Source organism: Triticum aestivum, chromosome 3A (genome assembly GCF_018294505.1).
Source record: "Triticum aestivum cultivar Chinese Spring chromosome 3A, IWGSC CS RefSeq v2.1, whole genome shotgun sequence".
NCBI classification, from domain to species: Eukaryota; Viridiplantae; Streptophyta; class Magnoliopsida; order Poales; family Poaceae; genus Triticum; species Triticum aestivum.
This window is the reverse complement of record NC_057800.1, coordinates 345749389-345774506: the sequence shown is the minus strand read 5'-3', so window position 1 is coordinate 345774506 and position 25118 is coordinate 345749389.

The window sequence follows — 25118 nt, the reverse complement described above, 5'->3', positions numbered from 1 at the left end:
GAGTGGCGGTCGGGGACAAGCGATGGTCTTTTCCTACCAATCTATCCCCCTAGGAGCATGCACGTAATACTTGGTTTTTGATGACTTGTAGATTTTTGCAATAAGTATGTGAGTTCTTTATGACTAATGTTGAGTCCATGGATTATACGCACTCTCACCCTTCCACCATTGCTAGCCTCTTCGGTATCGTGCATTGCCCTTTCTCACCTTGAGAGTTGGTGCAAACTTCGCCGGTGCATCCAAACCCCGTGATACGATACGCTCTATCACACATAAACCTCCTTATATCTTCCTCAAAACAGCCACCATACCTACCTATTATGGCATTTCCATAGCCATTCCGAGATATATTGCCATGCAACTTTCCACCGTTCCATTTATTATGACATGCATCATCATTGTCATATTTCTTTGCATGATCATGTAGTTGACATCGTATTTGTGGCAAAGGCACTATTCATAATTTTTTTCATACATGTCACTCTTGATTCATCGCAATCCCGGTACACCGCCGGAGGCATTCATATAGAGTCATATCTTGTTCTAGTATCGAGTTGTAATCATTGAGTTGTAAATAAATAGAAGTGTGATGATCATCAGTAATAGAGCATTGTCCCATAAAAAAGAAAAAAAGAAAGGCCAAATAATTAAAAAAGGCCCCAAAAAAGGGGGGCGATCCTACTATCCTTTTTTCCACACTTGTGCTTCAAAGTAGCACCATGATCTTTATGATAGTGAGTCTCTTGTTTTGTCATTTTCATATACTAGTGGGATTTTTTCATTATAGAACTTGCCTTGTATATTCCAACAATGGGCCTCCTCAAGTGCCCTAGGTCTTCATGAGCAAGCAAGTTGGATGCACACCCACTTAGGTTCTTTTGTTGAGCTTTCATACATTTATAGCTCTAGTGCATCTGTTGCATGGCAATCCCTACTCCTTGCGTTGACATCAATTGATGGGTATCTCCCTAGCCCATTGATTAGCTGCGTCGATGTGAGACTTTCTCCTTTTTTGTCTTCTCCACATAACCCCCTTCATTATATTCTATTCCACCCATAGTGCTATATCCATGGCTCACGCTCATGTATTGCGTGAAAGTTGAAAAAAGTTTGAGATTACTAAAGTATGAAACAATTGCTTGGCTTGTCATCTGGGTTGTGCATGATGAGATCATTCTTGTGTGACGAAAATGGAGCATGACCAAACTATATGATTTTGTAGGGATGAACTTTCTTTGGCCGTGTTATTTTGAGAAGACATGATTGCTTAGTTAGTATGCTTGAAGTATTATTATTTTTATGTCAATATTAAACTTTTATCTTGAATCTTATGGATCTGAATATTCTTGCCACAATAAAGAGACTTACATGGATAAATATGTTAGGTAGCATTCCACATCAAAAATTCTCTTTTTATCATTTACCTACTCAAGGACGAGCAGGAATTAAGCTTGGGGATGCTTGATACGTCTCCAACGTATCTATAATTTTTTATTGTTCCATGCTATTATATTATCTGTTTTGGATGTTTATGGGCTTTATTATACACTTCTATATTATTTTTGGGACTAACCTATTAACCGGAGGCCCAGCCCAAATTGATGTTTTCTTGCCTATTTCAGTGTTTCGAAGAAAAGAAATATCAAACGGAGTCCAAATGGAATGAAACCTTCGGGGGAGTTATTTAGGGAATAGAAGCAATCCAGGAGACTTGGAGTAGACGTCAGGGAAGCTTCGAGGTGGCCACGAGGCAGGGAGGCGCGCCTGCCCCTGGGCGCGCCCCCACCCTCATGGGCCCCTCGTGGATCCCCTGACCGACTTCTTTCGCCTATATATGTCCATATATCCTAAAACATTGGGGAACAAAATAGATTGGGAGTTCCACCGCCAGAAGCCTCCGTAGCCACCGAAAATCAATCTAGACCCGTTCCGGCACCCTGCCGGAGGGGGGGGGGAATCCCTCTCCGGTGGCCATCTTGATCATCCCGGCACTCTCCATGACGAGGAGGGAGTAATTCACCCTCGGGGCTGAGGGTATGTACCAGTAGCTATGTGTTTGATATCTCTCTCTCTCTCTCTCTCTCTCGTGTTCTTGATTCGGAACGATCTTGATGTATCGCGAGCTTTGCTATTATAGTTGGATCTTATGATGTTTCTCCCCCTCTACTCTCTTGTGATGAATTGAGTTTTCCCTTTGAAGTTATCTTGTCGGATTGAGTCTTTAAGGATTTGAGAACACTTGATGTATGTCTTGCACGTGCTTATCTATGGTGACAATGGGATATCATGTGATCCACTTGATGTATGTTTTGGTGATCAACTTGCGAGTTCCGTGACCTCGTGAACTTATGCATAGGGGTTGGCACATGTTTTCGTCTTGACTCTCCGGTAGAAACTTTGGGGCACTCTTTGAAGTTCTTGTGTTGGTTGAATAGGTGAATCTGAGATTGTGTGATGCATATTGTATAATCATACCCACGGATACTTGATGTGACATTGGAGTATCTAGGTGACATTAGGGTTTTGGTTGATTTGTGTCTTAAGGTGTTATTCTAGTACAAACTCTTGAATAGATCAATCCGAAAGAATAACTTTGAGGTGGTTTCGTACCGTACCATAATCTCTTCGTTTGTTCTCTGCTATTAGTGACTTTGGAGTGACTCTTTGTTGCATGTTCAGGGATAGTTTTATGATCCCATTATGTTATTATTGTTGAGAGAACTTGCACTAGTGAAAGTATGAACCCTAGGCCTTGTTTCAACACATTGCAATACCGTTGGTGCTCACTTTTATCATTAGTTACATTGCTGTTTTTATATTTTCAGATTACAAAAACCTTTATCTACAACTCCTATTGCACTTGTATCACCATCTCTTCACCGAACTAGTGCACCTATACAATTTACCATTGTATTGGGTGTGTTGGGGACACAAGAGACTCTTTGTTATTTGGTTGCAGGGTTGCTTGAGAGAGACCATCTTCGTCCTACGCCTCCCACGGATTGATAAACCTTAGGTCATCCACTTGAGGGAAATTTGCTACTGTCCTACAAACCTCTGCACTTGGATGCTGATGACCCACAAGTTTAGGGGATCTATCGTAGTCCTTTCGATAAGTAAGAGTGTCGAACCCAACGAGGAGCAGAAGGAAATGATAAGCGGTTTTCAGCAAGTTATTCTCTGCAAGTACTGAAATAAGTGGTAACAGATAGTTTTGTGATAAGATAAATTGTAACGAGCAACAAGTAACAAAAGTAAATAAAGTGCAGCAAGGTGGCCCAATCCTTTTTGTAGCAAAGGACAAGCCGGAACAAACTCTTATAATAGGAAAAGCGCTCCCAAGAACACATGGGAATATCCTCAAGCTAGTTTTCATCATGTTCATATGATTCGCGTTCGATACTTTGATAATTTGATATGTGGGTGGACCGGTGCTTGGGTGCTGTTCTTACTTGAACAAGCATCCCACTTATGATTAACCTCTATTGCAAGCATCCGCAACTACAACAAAAGTATTAAGGTAAACCTAACCATAGCATGAAACATGTGGATCCAAATCAGCCCCTTACGAAGCAACACATAAACTAGGGTTTAAGCTTCTGTCACTCTAGCAACCCATCATCTACTTATTACTTCCCAATGCCTTCCTCTAGGCCCAAATAATGGTGAAGTGTTATGTAGTCAACGTTCACATAACACCACTAGAGGCTAGACAACATACATCTTATCAAAATATCAAACGAATACCAAATTCACATGACTACTAACAGCAAGACTTCTCCCTTGTCCTCAGGAACAAACGTAATTACTCACAAAGCATATTCATGTTCATAATCAGAGGGGTAATAATATGCATATAGGATCTGAACATATGATCTTCCACCAAATAAACCAACTAGCATCAACTACAAGGAGTAATCAACACTACTAGCAACCTACTAGCACCAATCCCGGACTTTGAGACAAGAATTGGATACAAGAGATGAACTAGGGTTTGGAGATGAGATGGTGCTGGTGAAGATGTTGATGGAGATTGCCCTCTCCCGATGAGAGGAGCGTTGGTGATGAAGATGGTGATGATTTCCCCCTCCCGGAGGGAAGTATCCCCGGCAGAACAGCTCTGCCAGAGCTCTAGATTGGTTCCGCCAAGGTTCCGCCTCGTGGCGGCGGAGTCTCGTCCCGAAAAGTTCCTTCCTATTTTTTTCTCATCGAAAGACTTCATATAGGAGAAGATGGACGTCGGAGAGCCACCAGGGGGCCCACGAGGTAGGGGGGCACGCCCTAGGAGGGGGCCGCGCCCCCCACCCTCGTGAGCAGGGTGTGGGCCCCCTGGCCTTCATCTTTGGCAAGGATTTTTCTTTATTTATTTTAAGATGTTCCATGGAGTTTCAAGACTTTTGGAGTTGCGCAGAATAGGTCTCTAATATTTGCTCCTTTTCCAGCTCAGAATTCCAACTGCTGGCATTCTCCCTCCGTATGTAAACCTTGTAAAATAAGAGAGAATAGCCATAAGTATTGTGACATAAAGTGTAATAACAGCCCATAATGCAATAAATATCGACATAAAAGCATGATGCAAAATGGACGTATCAACTCCCCCAAGCTTAGACCTCACTTGTCCTCAAGCGAAAAGCCGATAACAATAAATATGTCCTCATTTTTAGAGGTAGAGGCGTCGATAAAAATAAAATACGGACATGAAGGCATCATGATTATTCTCATAACAACAACATATATAGATTTTTTCATATGATTACTTATGTTCAAGTGATGATCTATTCACAATGCAAAAGTATAAATCATAAACCTTATTGGGCTCCGACAAACTATATCTCAGTCATTAAAGCAATTGCAATTTATCATAACCTTGGAAAGAGTCTATGTCAGAGCTAAAAAGCAAGTCCACATACTCAACTATCATTTAGTCCTCCATAATTGCTAACACTCATGCAATACTTGTGGTTACGGAGTTTTAATTGGACACAGAGAAAGATAGGGGCTTATAGTTTTGCCCCACAACCTTTTACCTCAAGGGTAATGTCAACAATAATGGTTCATGCTCCCCTACATCCAATTAGATATATATATATATATATATATATATATATATCATGTTCTTTCCAACATGCTGAGCTTGCCAAAGGATAAAATGAAAAAGAAAAGGTGAAGATCATCATGACTCTTGCATAAGGAAGAAGATAATAATAAAGGATAGGCCCTTCGCAGAGGGAAGCAGAGGTTGCCATGCGCTTTTATGGTTGGATGCATAAAATCTCAATGCGAAAGAACGTCACTTGATATTGCCCCTTGTGATATGAACCTTTATTATGCAGTCCGTCGCTTTTATTACTTCCACATCACAAGATCGTTTAAAGCTTATTTCTCCCACACCAATCAATCATACATATTTAGAGCAATTTTTATTGCTTTGCACCGATAACAACTTACTTGAAGGATCTTACTCAATCCATAGGTAGATATGGTGGACTCTCATGGCAAAACTGGTTTAAGGGTATTTGGAAGCACAAGTAGTATTTCTACTTGGTGCTGAGAATTTGGCTAGCATGTGGAGGAAAGGCAAGCTAAACAAGTTAGAGTATCCATGACAACATACTTTATCTCAAATATAAGAAAGACATAACTCATTACGTTGTCTTCCTTGTCCAACATCAACTCCTTAGCATGTCATATTTTAATGAGTGCTCCCAATCATAAAAGATGTCAATGATAATATATCTATATGTGAAAACTTCTCTTTCCTTATTACTTCCTATTAATTGCAACAATGACCAAAGCTATGTCTGCCAACTCCCAACAACTTTTAATCATCATACTCTTTCTATGTGAAGTCATTACTCTCAATAAGATCAATATGAACTTTTTGTTTCTTTTTATTCTTTTTCTCTTTTCTTTTATTCACCCAAGATCATGGCAAAATAATCAAGCCGTTGACTCAACACTAATCTTTATTATATATAACTCACGGACTCGATTACATAGAGAGATCAAAAAGCAAAACTCAAAACTAGATCATGCCATAAACTTTATTCCACTAGATCAAGATACTACTAATAGGATCGAACTAAGAAAAATGATAAATATAGGAGTTGTGATGGTGATACGATACCGGGGCACCTCCCCCAAGCTTGGCAGTTGCCAAGGGGAGTGCCCATACCCATGTGATTATGTCTCCTTCTTTGTTGTCGGTGTAATATTCTTGGCGATGATTCCCCTCAGGATGTGGTTCTCCTCCTCGAGCTTACTGACTTGCTGTTTGAGGTCCATTATTTCCTTACGAAGCTTTCTTGTGACAGCTAAAGCTCCTTGCACCCAAGGGTATTGCATAGCTGCAGGAGAACAAGTGACACTCCTCTTCATATTTTCATAAGAAAGAAATCTAACAATAGAAGGGATAACCGAGTTTGGAATAGCTGAGCTCTGTAGTTCCCCCATCGTGAACCCAGCTCGGAGGTGAGAGGTGACTTCTTGATCCTCCATGGCATCTACTCTCATCAAGTCAGCCTCCATCTCTTCCTCCATTGCTGGCCCAAAGTGGTAAGCGGCGCTGTTTGCCCTTGGTTCCGGTGCCGGATTAGGTACCCGGCTCTCCCCGATTGACTCTTGAGAAGACATCTTGCCCTAATCTACAGCAGCAACAACTCGAAAACAAAAACAGAGGAAATTTGCGTGATACGGGATTCAAAAGGGAAGACCTTCTTCTTAGCAACATCATCGGGTGAGGGAGTCCTGGATTAGGGGGTGTTCGGGTAGCCGGACTATACCTTCAACCGGACTCCAGGACTATGAAGATACAAGATTGAAGACTTCGTCCCGTGTCCGGATAGGACTTTCCTTGGCGTGGAAGGCAAGCTTGGCGATGCGGATATTCAAGATCTCCTACCATTGTAACCGACTCTATGTAACCCTAACCCTATCCGGTGTCTATATAAACCAGAGGGTTGTAGTCTGTAGGCAATCAACTCCATATACAACAATCATACCATAGGCTAGCTTCTAGGGTTTAGCCTCCTTGATCTCGTGTAGATCTACTCTTATACTACCCATATCATCAATATTAATCAAGCAGGACGTAGGGTTTTACCTCCATCAAGAGGGCCCGAACCTGGGTAAAACATCGTGTTCCCTGCCTCCTGTTACCATCCGGCCTAGACGCACAGTTCGGGACCCCCTACCCGAGATCCGCCGGTTTTGACACCGACATTGGTGCTTTCATTGAGAGTTCCTCTGTGCCGTCACAATCAGGAAGGATGCCTCCTCCCGTCTTTAAAGACGGCGCCGTTGCTAAGGGAGCCTTGGCTGTCGGCCAAACCCTCCGGCTAGGTGGTTTCCTCATGACCGCCTGTTCGGCTGTTGCGCCGACGGTGACCTCTCGGGTCATCAAAAGCAACCTACACGTCAGCTCGGAGCTCGTCGAGCAGCTAGATCCAATGGAGCTCTCTTCCGTAAACGAGCTCTTGGATCGCATCGCCGCCCTGGGGGTCGCTACGGATTACGACCAGGTTGGGCTTAAACCCGATCTAAGAGAAATTAACTCTCCCCAAGTCACCCACCACGTTGCCGTGGTAGAGACGCAGTGCGGCGACCCTTCATCTATTTTAAGGACTAGCTACGTCCGAATTCCCGACCCCTCCAAGCCGGATACCCGCGGAGGGGGAGATGTAACTCAAGACCTGAGCTTAGGATCAGGCAACGGGCCAGATTCACTGGACAACATCCAAGAATCCGAACTTCAGAGTTCGGAAACTCTTCGGCCTCCGAATCTTGGATTGGGTGAGGTTTCAGATTCAACGACACCCGCCCACCCAATCATAAGCGATCTCTCCCAAATCAGGCAGAGGCCCGAGGAAACAGTACATCATTACTGGGCCAGATTCCTCCTGGTTATGAACAGGATAAAGGATTGCCGCGAGGAAGACGCAATCTCAATTTTCTGCAGTAATTGCACGGACAAGGGAATCCTTAACGCCGTAAGTCGTCGTGATATCACACGCTTCGCTGACTTGGCGTCCATAGTACAAAAATACTGTGCGATGGAAAGCGCCTGGAAAACCGAAATAAATTTTTGGGATAATCCGGCCTTGAATAGTAATCCCGTCCGAACTAAGAGGGTGCATCATCACAGGACACCCGGGATAAACACCAAAAAGCCAAAACCCTCTACAGGGCATGGAACCGTACTGGAAAGATGGCTTGATGGACCCTGTAGAATTCACAGTACAGAGGACGCCACACCAACTCACAGCCTTAGAGCATGTTGGATACTCCGGCAGGTGGCCAAAATCGGCGAGGACCTCTTAATTCCGGAGGCCGCAGAAAGCCAGCCCAAGGACACCAGTACCGTTCTCACAGTCTTCGAGACTTTCGCATCAAACAATGTGCGAAAAAGAACACTCCGCAGCCTCGCCGAAGTCTATCAAGTTGCAACAATAAATCCATGGAGCGACACTGCCATTACCTTCAACGCAAGTGATGAACCTAGATTCCGAACAGCCCGAGCACCAGCCGCATTGGTCCTCAGTCCCATAGTGGACGGCTTTCGCCTCACCAAGGTGCTCATGGATGGAGGCAGCGGACTGAACCTCATTTATGAGGAAACCCTTCAAAAAATGGAAATAGACTGGAACCGCGTCGAGCGAAGCAGCACAACCTTTAGAGGAATAATCCCCAGTCGGGAAGCGCGCTGCACAGGAAAAATCACACTAGATGTGGTGTTCGGCACGCCGGATAATTACAGGTCCGAAGAAGTCACGTTTCAGGTGGCCCCGTTTAAGAGCGGATATCACGCTTTACTAGGGCGGGAAGCATTCACAATCTTCCAAGCAATACCCCATTACGGGTACATGAAGCTTAAGATGCCCGGGCCGAATGGAATTATCACTCTAGCTAGTGATCCGGACATAGCACTCCGCGCCGAAAACAAGACGGCCGCATTAGCCCTTGAGGCGCTATCCGAAGCCTTAGCGGCCGAGGAACTGACTGCGCTGCGCTCCACGGTTAACAGGGATGATGTGATACTCGATAAGAGATCCAAATCCACATCCTTCAAGCCAGCTGACGAAATAGTCAAATTCCAGGTCCATCCAACGGACCCCAATAAAACAGCTTCCATCGGGGCACGACTGAACCCTGATGCAGACGCCGCACTGCGAGAGTTCCTACGAGAGAACTGGGACATCTTCGCCTGGCACCCTTCAGACATGCCAGGGATCCCACGCAGGCTGGCCGAACACAGCTTAAATATCCTAAAAGGATTTAAACCTGTCAAACAAGCCCTTCGGCGTTTTTCCGAACCCAAGAGACAGGCTATGGGAGAGGAGCTAGCCAAGCTATTGGAGGCCGGATTCATCAGAGACATAAAACATCCGGACTGGCTAGCAAACCTGGTGATGGTACCAAAGAAGGACAAATCCTGGCGCCTGTGTGTCGATTTTAAAGACCTTAACAAGGCTTGCCCAAAGGATCCCTTCCCCCTCCCCCGTATCGATCAAATTATCGATGCCACCGCAGGACACGATTTGTTGTGTTTCCTCGACGCATACTCCGGTTACCATCAAATCAAGATGGCAGAATCAGACCAAGCTGCAACAGCATTCATCACACCATACGGCCCATTCTGCTTCAACACAATGCCCTTCGGGCTGAAAAACGCCGGCGCAACATATCAGCGCATGATCCAGACATGTCTGGCAAACCAGATCGGCAAAACAGTGGAGGCGTATGTGGATGATGTGGTCGTCAAATCAAGACATGTCGAATCCCTAGTAAACGACTTGAGGCTTACATTCGATAACCTCCGAAAATATGACATCAAGCTCAACCCAGAAAAATGCGTCTTCGGCGTTCCAGCCGGAAAGCTCTTGGGCTTCATTGTATCCGGTAGAGGAATTGAAGCAAACCCAGCCAAGATCCGAGCTTTGTCACAATTGGATGTCCCAAAGGACCTTAAACAAATACAAAAATTAACCGGGTGCGTGGCGGCTTTAAGCCGCTTCATCTCCCGCTTGGGAGAAAAGGCACTACCCCTTTATCGCCTCCTTCGGCGCACCGAACACTTCGAGTGGACGGATGCCGCCACGGCCGGACTTGATGAAATAAAAGCCATATTGGCAACAAACCCAGTCCTGGCCGCGCCAATCACCGGCGAACCAATGTTATTGTACATTGCAGCAACACACCAAGTTGTCAGCGCAGTGCTCGTTGTCGAGCGGGAAACGGACGGACACAAATTCCCCCTTCAAAGGCCGGTCTACTACGTGTCCACTGTCCTCACTCCATGCAAATCACGGTACCCGCATTATCAAAAGATTGCATACGCGGTATTCATGGCATCCCGGAAGCTACGACACTACTTTCAAGAGTGTTCCATAACAGTAGCCTCGGAAGTGCCACTAAACGATATTATCAACAACCGCGATGCAACGGGCCGGATTGCAAAATGGGCCATCGAGCTTCTCCCGTTCGATATAACCTATAAGCCACGGCGAGCTATTAAATCGCAAGTTTTGGCCGACTTCGTCGCAGAATGGACGGAGGCCGAGCTCCCTAAAGAGTACGGCACATATTCAAACTGGATTATGCATTTCGACGGCTCCAAAATGTTGGCCGGACTGGGGGCTGGCGTCGTCCTGACGTCCCCCACAGGAGACACAGTCCAATATGTGCTCCAGATCATGTACACGGATTCCAACAATGCAGCCGAATATGAGGCCCTCCTACATGGCCTCCGGATAGCAGTATCCATGGGTATCCAGCGCCTAGAGGTACGCGGGGATTCAAACCTCGCGATATCCCAAATAAATGGAGACTTCGACGCCAAGGACCCAAAAATGGCAGCTTACCGCAACGCCGTCCTAAAAATGTCAGCTCAGTTCGAAGGGCTGGGAGTTTCACCATATAGCCCGAGAAAACAATCAAGCGGCGGACGTCCTGGCACGCATCGGAGCAAAACGCGATGCAGTCCCCCCCAACATCTTTTTGGAAAGATTGTTCAAGCCATCCGTAGCATGGGAGGGGGAACCCGCAAATAACAGCCCGAACCCAGCCGCACCACTCGACGCCGAACAATCTGACACAATTGGAGGCTCTGCCAATGAAATTACACCTTCAGCCCACGTAATAATGGCGGTTATCGCCCCGTGGACAGAACCATTCCTAGCCTACCTTACTAGGCAGGAACTCCCGGAGGACCAAAACGAGGCCCGCTGCATAGTGCGGCGATCTAAGGCCTACAGAGTCCATGAGGGAGAGCTTTATAAGAAAAGCACTACCGGAGTCCTTCAAAGGTGCATCTCCGAAGAGGAAGGGCGGAACCTTCTGGCTGAAATTCATGCCGGACTCGGTGGTCACCACGCCGCTGCTCGGTCCCTTGTTAGCAAGGCTTTCCGTACAGGCTTTTATTGGCCGACGGCCCGGGCAGACGCTCAGGACCTAGTCCAACGATGCGCTGGTTGCCAACTTTTTGCCAACCAAAGCCATATGCCACCCACCGCACTCCAAACTATACCCATCACCTGGCCTTTTGCGGTCTGGGGGCTTGACATGGTCGGACCCCTTAAAGGTGGAACCCATAGGAAAAAATACTTACTGGTCATGGTGGATAAGTTCACCAAATGGATAGAAGCCAAGCCTGTTAAAACGGCCGAATCCGGACCTGTGATAGACTTCATATCCGGGGTTGTACACCGTTATGGCGTCCCCCACAGCATCATAACCGATAACGGTACAAACTTTACCGCCGACGAGGTAAAACTCTGGTGCAAAAACATGGGCATCAAGCTCGATTATGCTTCCGTCTATCACCCACAAACCAACGGCCAGGTCGAACGTGCAAATGGTCTTATCATGAGCGGCATTAAACCCAGACTGGTGCGGTCCCTCAAGGAATCTAACACGCACTGGGTAGAGGAGCTCGACTCCGTGCTATGGGGGCTGCGGACCACGCCAAATCGCACCACCGGATACACACCATTTTTTATGGTGTACGGCGCAGAAGCAGTTCTGCCCTGCGACATAATTCATGACTCACCTAGAGTGCGCATGTACGAAGAAAGAGAAGCCGAGCTCGATCGGCAGGACAACTTGGACGCCTTGGAGGAGGAGCGCGATGTGGCAAAAGCCCGTTCCGCATTTTATCAACAGCAGGCCCGAAGATATCAAAGCAGAGAAGTACGGGCCAAAAATTACAATGTTGGCGAACTAGTTCTACGCCTGCCGGATAAGAAAAAGGACAAACTCAAGCCCAAGTGGGAAGGTCCATTCATAATCGACCAAGTCCTGACTGGTGGGGCGTACCGCCTGCGAGATGCGTCGGAACAACCGACTCGAGCCGAACCCGTGGAACGCCACCCGTCTCCGAAGATTCTATGCCTAGCGCCGGACTCTGTGTTCGTCTCCTTCCTCTGTCCATCCTTTTTGCATTTTTCTGTCTTACATTTCTCTCCTTCCCCTCTTTTTCTTTTATAGCCCTTAAAGGCTCATCTAGTGACGCGCCACTCGCGCTCATTAAACCTGGGGGCTTCTTTAACAGAAGCTTATTTATACGGGCTTCACGCCCAACACATGCGTCAAACTTCCGCATGTACCTTTTTCTTCACCATTATATGCATCGATATGACTTAAGTTTTGGCCAAGCTGGGTTGCCTGGCTCCTGTGCTTACCCCTACGTTCCCGATTGTTCGGCTAGGCGGTAAAGGGAGCACCTCTGCGATTGTTACTGCCGGGTCAGCCGGATGTGTACCTCAGACTGGGTGAAGCCGAAAGCTAGCGTTCTTAAGGGAATATTCGGTCGGTGAAATAAAAGATGATCTTTTTACTCATTTTATGCGCCCCCAGATGCTTTTTTCTGCGTCTTTTCACGCAGTCCGGACATGCACTTTAGGGCATGCCTCCCAGCGAAAGGAACCCTTAACGGAACTATTCTCTCTGGAAGATGTTTCTTACTAACCATGTAATATAACATAACTAGTTGGGCACTTGTCTGATAAAGCACTAATGACCCCTACGCCTGGTCTCCACGCATACCCCGGTTCTTATATAACCGCTAGGGTATTCGGACACACTCCGGACCGTCAGGTCCCGAGGTTGAAGCGAAAAGGTCGGCAACGACAAACGATCTACAATCCGGCTAGAAGGCATTACACATGTCAATTCAAAATTACATAGTCATTCTGACTGATTGTATTCCTCTTCTATACCATCTAACAGGCTGTCTAATTTACAGTCCTGCTGGGAATACTTCGCGGCCAACTCTACTTGGCCGTATACTAAGCTTACAGGGATCTCCTTCCCGTCAGGCCCCACTGGTCCGACCTCGGCCATGTGGTTTGGGTCAGACTTCGTAAAACGGGTCTTCACCATGGCCCAGGCCTCCCTAGCGCCTTGTCGGCAGGCCGATATCTTCCACAACCGGAAGCGCCGCCGAGCTCCCTTCAGCTTCTCCGCAAGCTCTCCAAGGCCCTCGGGCACGGAGTGGGCAGGCCATAAGGCTTGGGCAATACCCTCGCATCGCCTGCCGAATTCGCTCGTGCAGTTGCATGAGTTCGGGAAGAAGGTCACCCGTAGAACCGGGCATCTCCTCTGCAGGACGACCTGTGAGCATACCTACAGACATTACTCTGTTAGTCGACTTCCTCGCCGAACTCTTTTTTCAAAGTTCGTTCAAGCACTTACTAAAAATGCCGCGTCGAAGCCGCTGATTCTCCTTCGTGGAGTCCGACAGCTGGCCACGAACATCTTTAAGTTCGACGTCCAGCTTGGTGTTGGCATCCTGAAGATCATTCTTCTCTCGCCTCACCTTTGTCAACGTACTCTCACCGGCCTTTAGCCGGCGTAAGAGTTGTTGCTTGTCCGGATCGAGTCCGGCGCCATCTGCAATATGATTTGTCAGATTTGCACCCACACCGCACAATACTAATCTTTCGAAGTGTATCTTACCTGAGGGGGTCTCTTTGGGCTCCCCTGCTGCGGCTAGTGCGGCCTCTAGTTGGGCCTTGCACTTTTCCAGCTCCTGGGACAGTACGGTATTCTTCTCTGTAAGAACCTGCATATTAAATGATCCTTAAATCAGTTGCTCTAACTGCTTCAAGTCTCGGGGGCTACTGGCATATATATATATTTGACCAAAATTTTCTTACCCGTATGTCTTTTACATACTGCTCCGTGGCTCTGGCTAAACCATTTTGAGCGGCACGGAGGTACGCATCTCCCGAATTAAAGGCATCTAAAGCCTCTTGGGAGAAACAAGCGTCGCGTAGAACTGTCCGGCGACGCCTGTGGTTCATGGCACTCTCCACTTCAGAATTTGTGGCAGACAGCCTGTCCGCATCCTCTGTCGGAGGAGCGTCCGGTGCGCGCCTTGTGCTCGCCTCCGCTTCCTGGCCAGACGTTGGAGCCTGGCTGGTGGAGGCGCGATTGGCAACCTCTCCGGATGTAGTCCGGCGAGGTCTCTTCGTTCTGAAGATAGCACGAACGTTAATATGCCCTGACAGAATAACTCCAGGGAAACAGAGGGTGCGCTATACCTTTGCGCCGGCATCTCAGTCCGGACTACATTCCTTTTTGCCCCACGGGGCCCTGCGGCCCCTCGTTGGCTAGCCGCCGCAGGTTCGGCCTCCTGCCTCGGAAATCTCCCCTGCAAAACACGGTTGTCGTCAGAAACACCGGACTACGTGAGAGTGGAATCTCTTTCAAGGGAATGAGACTCCGGTTTCTGTCACCTGGGAGGCCGGGATTAACCCTGGGTAATCCGCCGTAATGTCTACCAAGGTATTGTCCTTGCTTAGCTGATGGAACACCCCGTCGATAAGCTCCACCGATATGTCCGGATCCTCTTCGGAGTCCGGATTGAGGGACCGTTCTGGGTCCTCGGGCTGTGGAGGGCGGCTGTTTATATCCTTTACCTCCTGTCGCAGTTCCTGCATTGAAGTTGTTAGACTACCTATCTAACCATGGGAGTATAAAACAAACAGGCAAGCGCAATTGTTCACTTACCCAACTTGGTGGATCATACATACTGAATCCGGCCCCCGGGTTGACGCGGAGGAATTCCTCCTTTTCTCCCTTGTACAAAGAGGATAAGATCTTTACTAAGGCGGCGGCTGAGGCCGGCCCCTTACGACCGTAACGTGTGGCGTCATCCTCCCCGTTGAAATCCCACATGGGGTGGCCTCTATATTGAAGCGGCTGCACCCCCCGCATAATGCATGCGGCCATGACTCCAATCATGGTTAGTCCGGAATGAGCCAACAGTCTTATCCGGCCCATCAGGTAAAGGACGTCTCTGTCGCTTTCTCTCTGAGAGCTCCGCGGACGCCAGCTCAAGCGTTTCTTCAATGGAGCACTGTTGAACTCAGGGAGACCGACCCGGATAGGGTCCGGTAGCGGGACGTCATCTATGTAAAACCATTCCGAAGGCCAGTCCTCGGACGCCTTCTTTGGGGTTCCGGATAGGTATCCGGTCCCGGCGATGCGCCATACTTCGGCTCCGCCCACTTGGTATATAGACCCCTCTTGAGAACGGGGCACCAGGCAGAATAACCTCTTCCACAGCGCGAAATGAGCCTCAACGCCTAAAAATAGCTCGCAAAGGGCGACGAAACCCGCAATATGCAATACGGAGGCGGGCGTGAGATTGTGCAGCTGGAGGCCGTAGAACTCCAGAAGCCCGCGGAGAAATGGATGAATTGGAAATCCCAGTCCCCTTATTAGATAGGGGACGAGGCACACCCGCTCTCCTTTAGAAGGATTGGGGGTGCTCTCCGCTTGTTTTCCGCCATTGTAGGTGGCGAGACCGGCTCGGACCGGGACCATGTATGCCTGAGGGAGAAATCCCTTGGCCTGAAGCGACACTAACTCGCTATGCGGGATGGTGCAACTCTCCCAGTCCCCGGGTTTGGGACCGGAGGGGCGAGGGGAGGAGCTGCGACGGCTGGTCATGTTGGAATGGACCTTTGCTGGAAGCGCTCTGATGATAACTCGCGGAAAGGAGAAGATGTGGTTTGGACCTAAATCCCCATCCCGTTAAATAGGCGGCTCGTTTATACGGCTAGGGGTGTGGATGTAAAAACGCCCCGGCTTTTCGCATTCGTTTGACACGTGGAAGACGGCCATTATTGGGCGTGGAAGCCGAGGAGCACTACATTACAAAAATCGGACATTATTCCTACAGGTACACAAGATTTGGAGAAGAACCCGCCTTGCAATGCCGAACAATCTGCGCGCCGGACTCGTCGTCATTGAAGCCTGGTTCGGGGGCTACTGAGGGAGTCCTGGATTAGGGGGTGTTCGGGTAGCCGGACTATACCTTCAGCCGGACTCCAGGACTATGAAGATACAAGATTGAAGACTTCGTCCCGTGTCCGGATGGGACTTTCCTTGGCGTGGAAGGCAAGCTTGGCGATGCGGATATTCAAGATCTCCTACCATTGTAACCGACTCTATGTAACCCTAACCCTATCCGGTGTCTATATAAACCGGAGGGTTGTAGTCCGTAGGCAATCAACTCCATATACAACAATCATACCATAGGCTAGCTTCTAGGGTTTAGCCTCCTTGATCTCGTGGTAGATCTACTCTTGTACTACCCATATCATCAATATTAATCAAGCAGGACGTAGGATTTTACCTCCATCAAGAGGGCCCGAACCTGGGTAAAACATTGTGTTCCCTGCCTCCTGTTACCATCCGGCCTAGACGCACAGTTCGGGACCCACTACCCGAGATCCGCGGTTTTGACACCGACATCGGGTATACCTGCAAGCTTAAATAATCCACAAACTTCATCCACATATATTAAGTGCACATCAGGATGCTTTGTTCCATCTCCTGTAAAAGCATCAGCTAGCAGTTTTTCCATCATACCCGAGGGAAATTCAAAAGGTTTTTCATTTTCAATAGGTTCAGTAGGTTGAGGAGCAACTCTTTTCTCTACTGGATGGGGTGAAGATATCCTGAACAATCCCCTCAGAGAATTAATTTCCATAGTAGCAAGTGACAGTAAATTTCAGCACACTATATAAATTTTTCCTTACCAAATTCCACCTACCAAAGGCGCTACACTCCCCAGCAACGGCGCTAGAAAAGAGTCTTGATGATCCACAAGTATAGTGGATCTATCATAGTCCTTTCGATAAGTAAGAGTGTCGAACCCAACGAGGAGCAGAAGGAAATGATAAGCGGTTTTTAGCAAGGTATTCTCTGCAAGTACTGAAATAAGTGGTAACAAATAGTTTTGTGATAAGATAAATTGTAACGAGTAACAAGTAGCAAAAGTAAATAAAGTGCAGCAAGGTGGCCCAATCCTTTTTGTAGCAAAGGACAAGCCGGAACAAACTCTTATAATAGGAAAAGCGCTCCCGAGGACACATGGGAATATCGTCAAGCTAGTTTTCATCACGTTCATATGATTCGCGTTCGATACTTTGATAATTTGATATGTGGGTGGACCGGTGCTTGGGTGCTGTTCTTACTTGAACAAGCATCCCACTTATGATTAACCTCTATTGCAAGCATCTGCAACTACAACAAAAGTATTAAGGTAAACCTAACCATAGCATGAAACATGTGGATCCAAATCAGCCCCTTATGAAGCAATGCATAAACTAGGGTTTAAGCTTCTGTCACTCTAGCAACCCATCATCAACTTATTACTTCCTAATGCCTTCCTCTAGGCCCAAATAATGGTGAAGTGTTATGTAGTCGATGTTCACATAACACCGCTAGAGGCTAGACAACATACATCTTATCAAAATATCAAACGAATACCAAATTCACATGACTACTAATAGCAAGACTTCTTCCTTGTCCTCAGGAACAAACGTAATTACTCACAAATCATATTCATGTTCATAATCAGAGGGGTAATAATATGCATATAGGATCTGAACATATGATCTTCCACCAAATAAACCAACTAGCATCAACTACAAGGAGTAATCAACACTACTAGCAACCTACTAGCACCAATCCCGGACTTTGAGACAAGAATTGGATACAAGATATGAACTAGGGTTTGGAGATGAGATGGTGCTGGTGAAGATGTTGATGGAGATTGCCCTCTCCCGATGAGAGTAGCGTTGGTGATGACGATGGTGATGATTTCCCCCTCCCGGAGGGAAGTATCCTCGGCAGAACAGCTCTGCCGGAGCTCTAGATTGGTTCCGCCAAGGTTCCGCCTCGTGGCGGCGGAGTCTCGTCCCGAAAAGTTCCTTCCTATTTTTTTCTCATCGAAAGACTTCATATAGGAGAAGATGGACGTCGGAGAGCCACCAGGGGGCCCACAAGGTAGGGGGCGCGCCCTAGGAGGGGGGCGCGCCCCCCACCCTCGTGAGCACGGTGTGGGCCCCCTGGCCTTCGTCTTTGGCGAGGATTTTTATTTATTTATTTTAAAATGTTCCATGGAGTTTCAGGACTTTTGGAGTTGCGCAGAATAGGTCTCTAATATTTGCTCCTTTTCCAGCTCAGAATTCCAGCTGCCGGCATTCTCCCTCCTTATGTAAACCTTGTAAAATAAGAGAGAATAGCCATAAGTATTGTGACATAAAGTGAAATAACATCCCATAATGCAATAAATATCGATATAAAAGCATGATGCAAAATGGACGTATCAGAGGCCCAACAACGTCTGCATAGTTTCTTGTTGCATCTTAAGTGCTATGATGTTGTTAATCGCAGTTTTGCATCATTTTTGTTTTGCTTGTCTTTTGCAAACCGTGCATCCGTTTCCGGTGATCCTTATATCGATTTTTACCAAAATCAAGCACTCTTTCCAGTAGCATGCTTGGTTTGCCAAGTTGATGCCTTGATCATCTTTTCCCTTCCAGAGTACCCATATGCATTGCACATCATATCTTGCATTCCACGTCATGTCTTGCATCATGTTGCTTGTGCATTGCACCGTGATTGACTATTGTTCTGTTACTTGTGTTCTTGCTTTGGGTAGAGCCGGGAGACGAGTTCATGAATGAGGAACCTATTGAGTACGCTAACGAGGAGCAAGCTTTCGACAACTCTGAGAACTTTGCAGGCAAGATGACCATTACCCTTGATATCACTTCTATCTTTGCTTGCTAGTTGTTCGTTCTATTGCTATGTCGCGCTACCTACCACTTGTTATATCATGCCTCCCATATTTCCATGTCAAGCCTCTAACCCACCTTCCTAGCAAACCGTTGTTTGGCTAAGATACCGCTTTTGCTCATCCCCTCTTATAGCGTTGCTAGTTGCAGGTGCCTTGCAGGTTGTTCCATGTTGGAACATGGATATGTTGGGATATCACAATATCTCTTATTTAATTAGTGCATCTATATACTTGGTACAGGGTGGAAGGCTTGGCCTTTTGCTTGGTGTTTCATTCCACTCTTGCTGCCTTAGTTTCCATCATACCGGTGTTATGCTCCTTGATTTTCCGTTCCTTACGCGATTGGGGTTATGGGACCCCCTTGATAGTTTGCTTTGAATAAAAATCATCCAACATGGCCCAACCTTGGTTTTAACATTTTCCTAACAACAACCTAAAATTTTGCCCTAGGGAGTAATTAACCCGAGGATCATCTTTATTCAACCCCCCGGGGTTAGTGCTCCTCTGAGTGTCGGTCCGAACCGAGTAGATTGTGGGGCCATCTCGGGGAAACTTGAGGGTTGGTTTTACTCGTAGGATGTCTCATTTGGTGTGCCCTGAGAATGATATATGTGCAGCTCCTATTGGGATTTGTCGGCACAGTCGCGCGGTCTTGCTGTTCTTGTTTTACCATTGTCGAAATGTCTTGTAACCGGGATTCCGAGCCTGATCGGTTGTTCCGGGAGAAGGAATATACTTCGTTGGGACACCCCTGTAGGGTATAAACTTTCGAGAGCCGTGCCCGCGGTTATCTGGCAGATGGGAATTTCTTAATATCCGGTTGTAGAGAACTTGACACTTGACTTAACTAATATGAATCAACCGCGTGTGTAGTCATGAATGTCTCTTTTCGGCGGAGTCCGGGAAGTGAACATGGTTTGGGTTATGTTTGAACGTAAGTAGTTCAGGATCACTTCTTGATCACTTCTACCTTCACGACCATTGCGTAGTTTCTCTTCTTACTCTTGTACTCGTATGTTAGTCAACATATTTGCTTAGCGCTGGCTGCAACTCTACCTCATTACCTTATCCTACCCATAAGCTTAAATAGTCTTGATCTCGCAGATTTTGAGATTGCTGAGTCCTCGTGACTCACATATACTACCAAAACAGTTGCAGGTGCCGATGATGCCAGTGCAGGTGATGCTACCGAACTCAAGTGGGAGTTCGACGAGGACCTTGGTCATTACTATGTTTCATTTCCTGAGGATCAGTAGTGGAGCCCAATTGGGACGATCGGGGATCTGGCATTTGGGGTTATCTTCTTTTCATTTGGATTTGACCGTAGTCGGTCTATGTGTACTCTGAATGATGTATGAATTATTTGATCATTGTGTGATGTGGCGATTGTAAGCCAACTCTATTTATCACTTTCTTGTTCATTACATGGGATTGTGTGAAGATGACCCTTCTTGTGACAAAACCAACATGCGGTTATGCTTTAAGTCGTGCCTCGACACGTGGGAGATATAGCCGCATCTTTGGCGTTACATTCATCACAGAAGTAAATAACATGCCCATCTATATTTTCAATCAGGAGATCCTTAACCATAGCAACACTTGGTTCTACTTTGATTTGTTCAGTTGGTTTAGGTGTTCTAACATAAATTTTATTGACCATAGTTGAAACATTAGCATGTTCCTTTATCCTAACAGGGAAAGGTGGTTTTTCAATATAGGCAGTAGAACAACTAGATCAACGTTATAGATTATAGTTTCATCTTTAGCAACTACTGGCTCTTTAATTTCTTCTTTAATAGATGGCAGATATTTGAACACTTCTCCTTAGGGAGATCAACAAGTAGCAAAAGATTCACACAAGGAAGCTACTATCTCAGAGTCAAGTCCATATTTAGGGAGATCAACAATCAGCCTCAGTTTGCTACCCTCAACCAGTTCCTTGCAAATCAGCCAAAGTCTTTCAGCAACTGTGCAGAGGCCACGGACGCTGATGATTGGCTCGTGGACATCAGCAAGCATTTTGAATGTAGCAATGTCAGGCCTGAGGACTACGTCAAGTTCGCTTCTTTTCAGCTCAAGGACCAATCTGCTGATTGGTATCAACAATACAAAGATTCCAGAGGAGGTCGAGTGATTACCTGGTATGACTTCTGCCGAGACTTCAAAGCTCAGCACATTCCAACAAGTGTTACCGAGAGCAAGCGTGAGGAGTTCTGCAATCTCAAGCAAGGAAGCATGTCCGTGTATCAATACAACATCCAGTTTCAGAAACTTGCTCGCTTCGCAAGGCAGGACGTTCCTGATGAAAAGAGCATGATCTATCACTTCAGGGGTGGCCTCAAAGAAGATCTGCATTTAGCTCTCGTTCTTGTTGAGCCTACTAAGTTTGATCAATTCTATAACATGGCCCTTAAGCAAGAAGGTGCTCATCTCAAGTGTGAGGCTTCAAAGAAGAGAATCAGGGATGTAGTTCAGTCTTCTTCTTCCTCACAAGTGGCAGCTAAACAACAGAAGTTCTGGCTTCCTGCTCCTCCGTTTCGTCATCCCTACCAGCATAATAAACAAAGGTGGCCATGGATCTCCCCACCCACGCAACCCAGTGTAACGCCCCATGTGTAACCTGCCATATTTGTATTCCAACTCCTGCCATTTCCGGCACTAAGTTATGATATTCTTCGTTGTTGGGTTTTTCTCTTTGTTTTGTTTTTGTCTTTGTCATGCATCTCATATCATGTCATCATGTGCATCGCATTTGCATACGTGTTTGTCTCATGCATCCGAGGTTTTTCCCCGTTGTTCGTTTTGCATTCCGGCGCTCCTATGTCCTCCGGTGTCCCTTTCTACCTCTTTTCGTGTGCGAGTGTTAAACGTTTTTGGATTGGACCGAGACTTGCCAAGCGGCCTTGGTTTACTACCTGTAGACCGCCTGTCAAGTTTTGTGCAATTTGGACTTCGTTTGATACTCCAACGGTTAACCGAGGGACCGTAAAGGCCTCATGTGTGTTGCAGCCCAACACCTCTCCAAAGTGGCCCAAACCCCACCTAAACCCCCTCCATCATCTTGGTTATTCGATCGCGATCGCGTGGCCGCAAACCGTGCTCAATTTGGAGCCTCCTAGCTCCCTCTGCCTATAAAAAGGCATCTCCACCAAAAATCTCGGGTCAAACCACCCCTAACCCTAGCTCCCTCTCCCCTCCGCGCGGCCGGACGCGTCCTCCCGCCGCTGGACAACCTCGCCGCTACCACTCACTGTGCGCCACATGGCACCGCAGCGCCCACATTGCCGCCGGCCCGCGGGAGGCCCTCCCGGCCCGAAGCCACCGCCCGCCTCCTTCGCTGCCCGCGCCCGAGGCGCCGCCCGGCCGCGCTCGCCGGCCCCGCCGCCTTCGCTCGCCGGCACCGCCGCCGCCATCGCCGACCACCGCCATCGCCAGGTCGTCGCCCCGCCTCCTAGCTCGCCGCCGCCCGGAGACCGGCCGGATCCGGAGCGGAGAGACCGGATCCGCCTCTCCTTCTCCTCCCCGCCGCCCTTGGGACGTTCTTCGGCCTCCCACCAGCCGCCACAACCTCGCCGGAGCTAGCTTCGACCTCGCCGGAGTCCTCGGTTCACGTGCCCGGACGAACCCTAGATCTGAGACGGTTGACTTTTGCCTCAGTCCCAGTAACTTTTAGCATTTTTTCATCATGTCATAACTTTGCACCCGTGGCTCCATTTTGGGCGTGTAGCATATCAAATTGTTCGTCTCGACGAGCACTTCATTTCATTCCATTGCACCATGTTCATTTGAGTTCATCTTGATGCCCTAAATGTTGTTGCAATAGTGCTATGTAATGTTAGTTTCAGATTCTTAACAGAATTTGGACATTTGTCATTTTTGCCATCTTTAAAGTGTGCCTCCTATGAACTTGAGCCCTACGTGTGTTTTGAAGTATGCCATGCCATATTTACAGGGGTGTATGCCATGTATTTTTGTGATCTTTGTGGTGACTAGCACAAGCATGCAAAGTAGCTCTCGTGATGTTGTTGATTTCAGGGACTTAGAAATCTTCTAAGTCTTTGCCCTGTTAATATTTTTATGCCATGTATTCTTGTTCCTACAGAGTGATCCATGCCTCTTTTGAGCATGTTCAGTAAGGATGTTTTGGAGATATTGTTATGCTCTATCCATCCATGTCTTTGTTTGCAATTATGGAGCACCCTAGCTTGACTCAATCGAGCTCTACTTTTGCTATAAAATGTTCTAGGCAGATTGTTTACGTGTTAAGCAATTTTGCCAAGGTTGTTATAGTTTATCCGTGCATGCTATGAGGTTGTTCTTTCCATGTTTAGCTTCTATGCCATGTCTACTTGCTGGGTGTATGCTTAGTTTGTCATGCAATGCCTTGTGGTGAGTGCATCGAGCTCGTAAACATGCCTACGTGAATCTGTATTGCCATGTTCCAGTTTTTCTGCTAAGTCTGAATCTGTTAACGAAACTTGCTATGTTCACATGGTTGCCATTGTATTTTCTTATCCCTTTTGGCTTATGGTCAGTAAGGGACTTTTGTTGTATGCTTTGAGTAGCTTCATGCCATGCTTTGCTTTGCCATGATATGTTCCTGTAACATGTTGTTATCTTGCTCTAAACATTGCTTCCTGATGTTAAATTCCTGACATGTTAATTTCACTAAGTCTGTAACCTGTTATCTTTTGCACTTTTGCCATGCTTGTTTGAACCTGCTATTGAGTGAATTAGCTGTAGCTCAGTGTTCATCTTTTGTCAAGCAACTTGAGTGGATCACTGCCATGTGATTTGTTTTCATGTTAGAGTGTTGTAGCTTGTAGTTCTTGATGCATTTGGATGGCCTCGTGCTGTTAATCGCAGATCGGTGCCATATTTGTTTTGCTTGCCATTTGCAAACCGTGCATCCTATTCCGGTGATATTTATATTGATTTTAACCGAAATCAACTCATCTTTCTAGTGGTACTCTTGGTTTTCCAAGTTGAGGCCAGGTTCAATCTTTCTTTTCCAAAGCATGCATATGCATCGCATATCACATCCCGCATATCATGTCATGTTTTGCATCATGTTGCTTGCGCATTGCACCGTGGTTGATTGTGTCTCCCTTTGCTTGTGTTCTTGCTTGGGTAGAGCCAGGAGAAGAGTACGTGATCGAGGAACCAGTTGAGTACGCTTACGAGGATCAAACTAATGTCAACTTGGAGAACTTTGCAGGCAAGATGACCATACCCTCGAAATCACTTCTATCTTTGCTTGCTAGATGCTCGCGCTATTGCTATGCCTATGCTATGATACCTACCACTTGCTTATCATGCCTCCCATATTGCCATGTCAAACCTCTAACCCACCTTATCCTAGAAAACCGTTGATTGGCTATGTTACCGCTTTGCTCAGCCCCTCTTATAGCATTGCTAGTTGCAGGTGAAGATTGGAGTTTGTTCCTTGCTGGAACATGTTTATTGTTGGGACATCATTATTATATCTTGTCTATTTTAATGCATCTATATACTTGGTAAAGGGTGGAAGGCTCAGCCTTATGCCTGGTGTTCTATTCCACTCTTGCCGCCCTAGTTTCCGTCATACCGGTGTTATGTTCCTTGATTTTGCGTTCCTTACACGGTTGGGTTATAATGGGAACCCCTTGACAGTTTGCCTTGAATAAAACTCCTCCAGCAAGGCCCAACCTTGAATTTACCATTTGCCACCTAGCCTTTTTCCCTTGGGTTTCGTGGACTCAAGGGTCATCTTTATTTTAAACCCCCCCGAGCCAGTGCTCCTCTGAGTGTTGGTCCAAAATGGGCAGCCTGCGGGGCCACCTCGGGGCAACTCAAGGGTTGGTTTTACTCGTAGCTTGACCTATCCGGTGTGCCCTGAGAATGAGATACGTGCGACTCCTATCGGGATTTGTCGGCACATCGGGCGGCTTTGCTGGTTTAGTTTTACCATTGTCGAGATGTCTTGTAACCGGGATTCCGAGTCTAATCCGATTGTCTTGGGAGAAGGAATATCCTTCGTTGA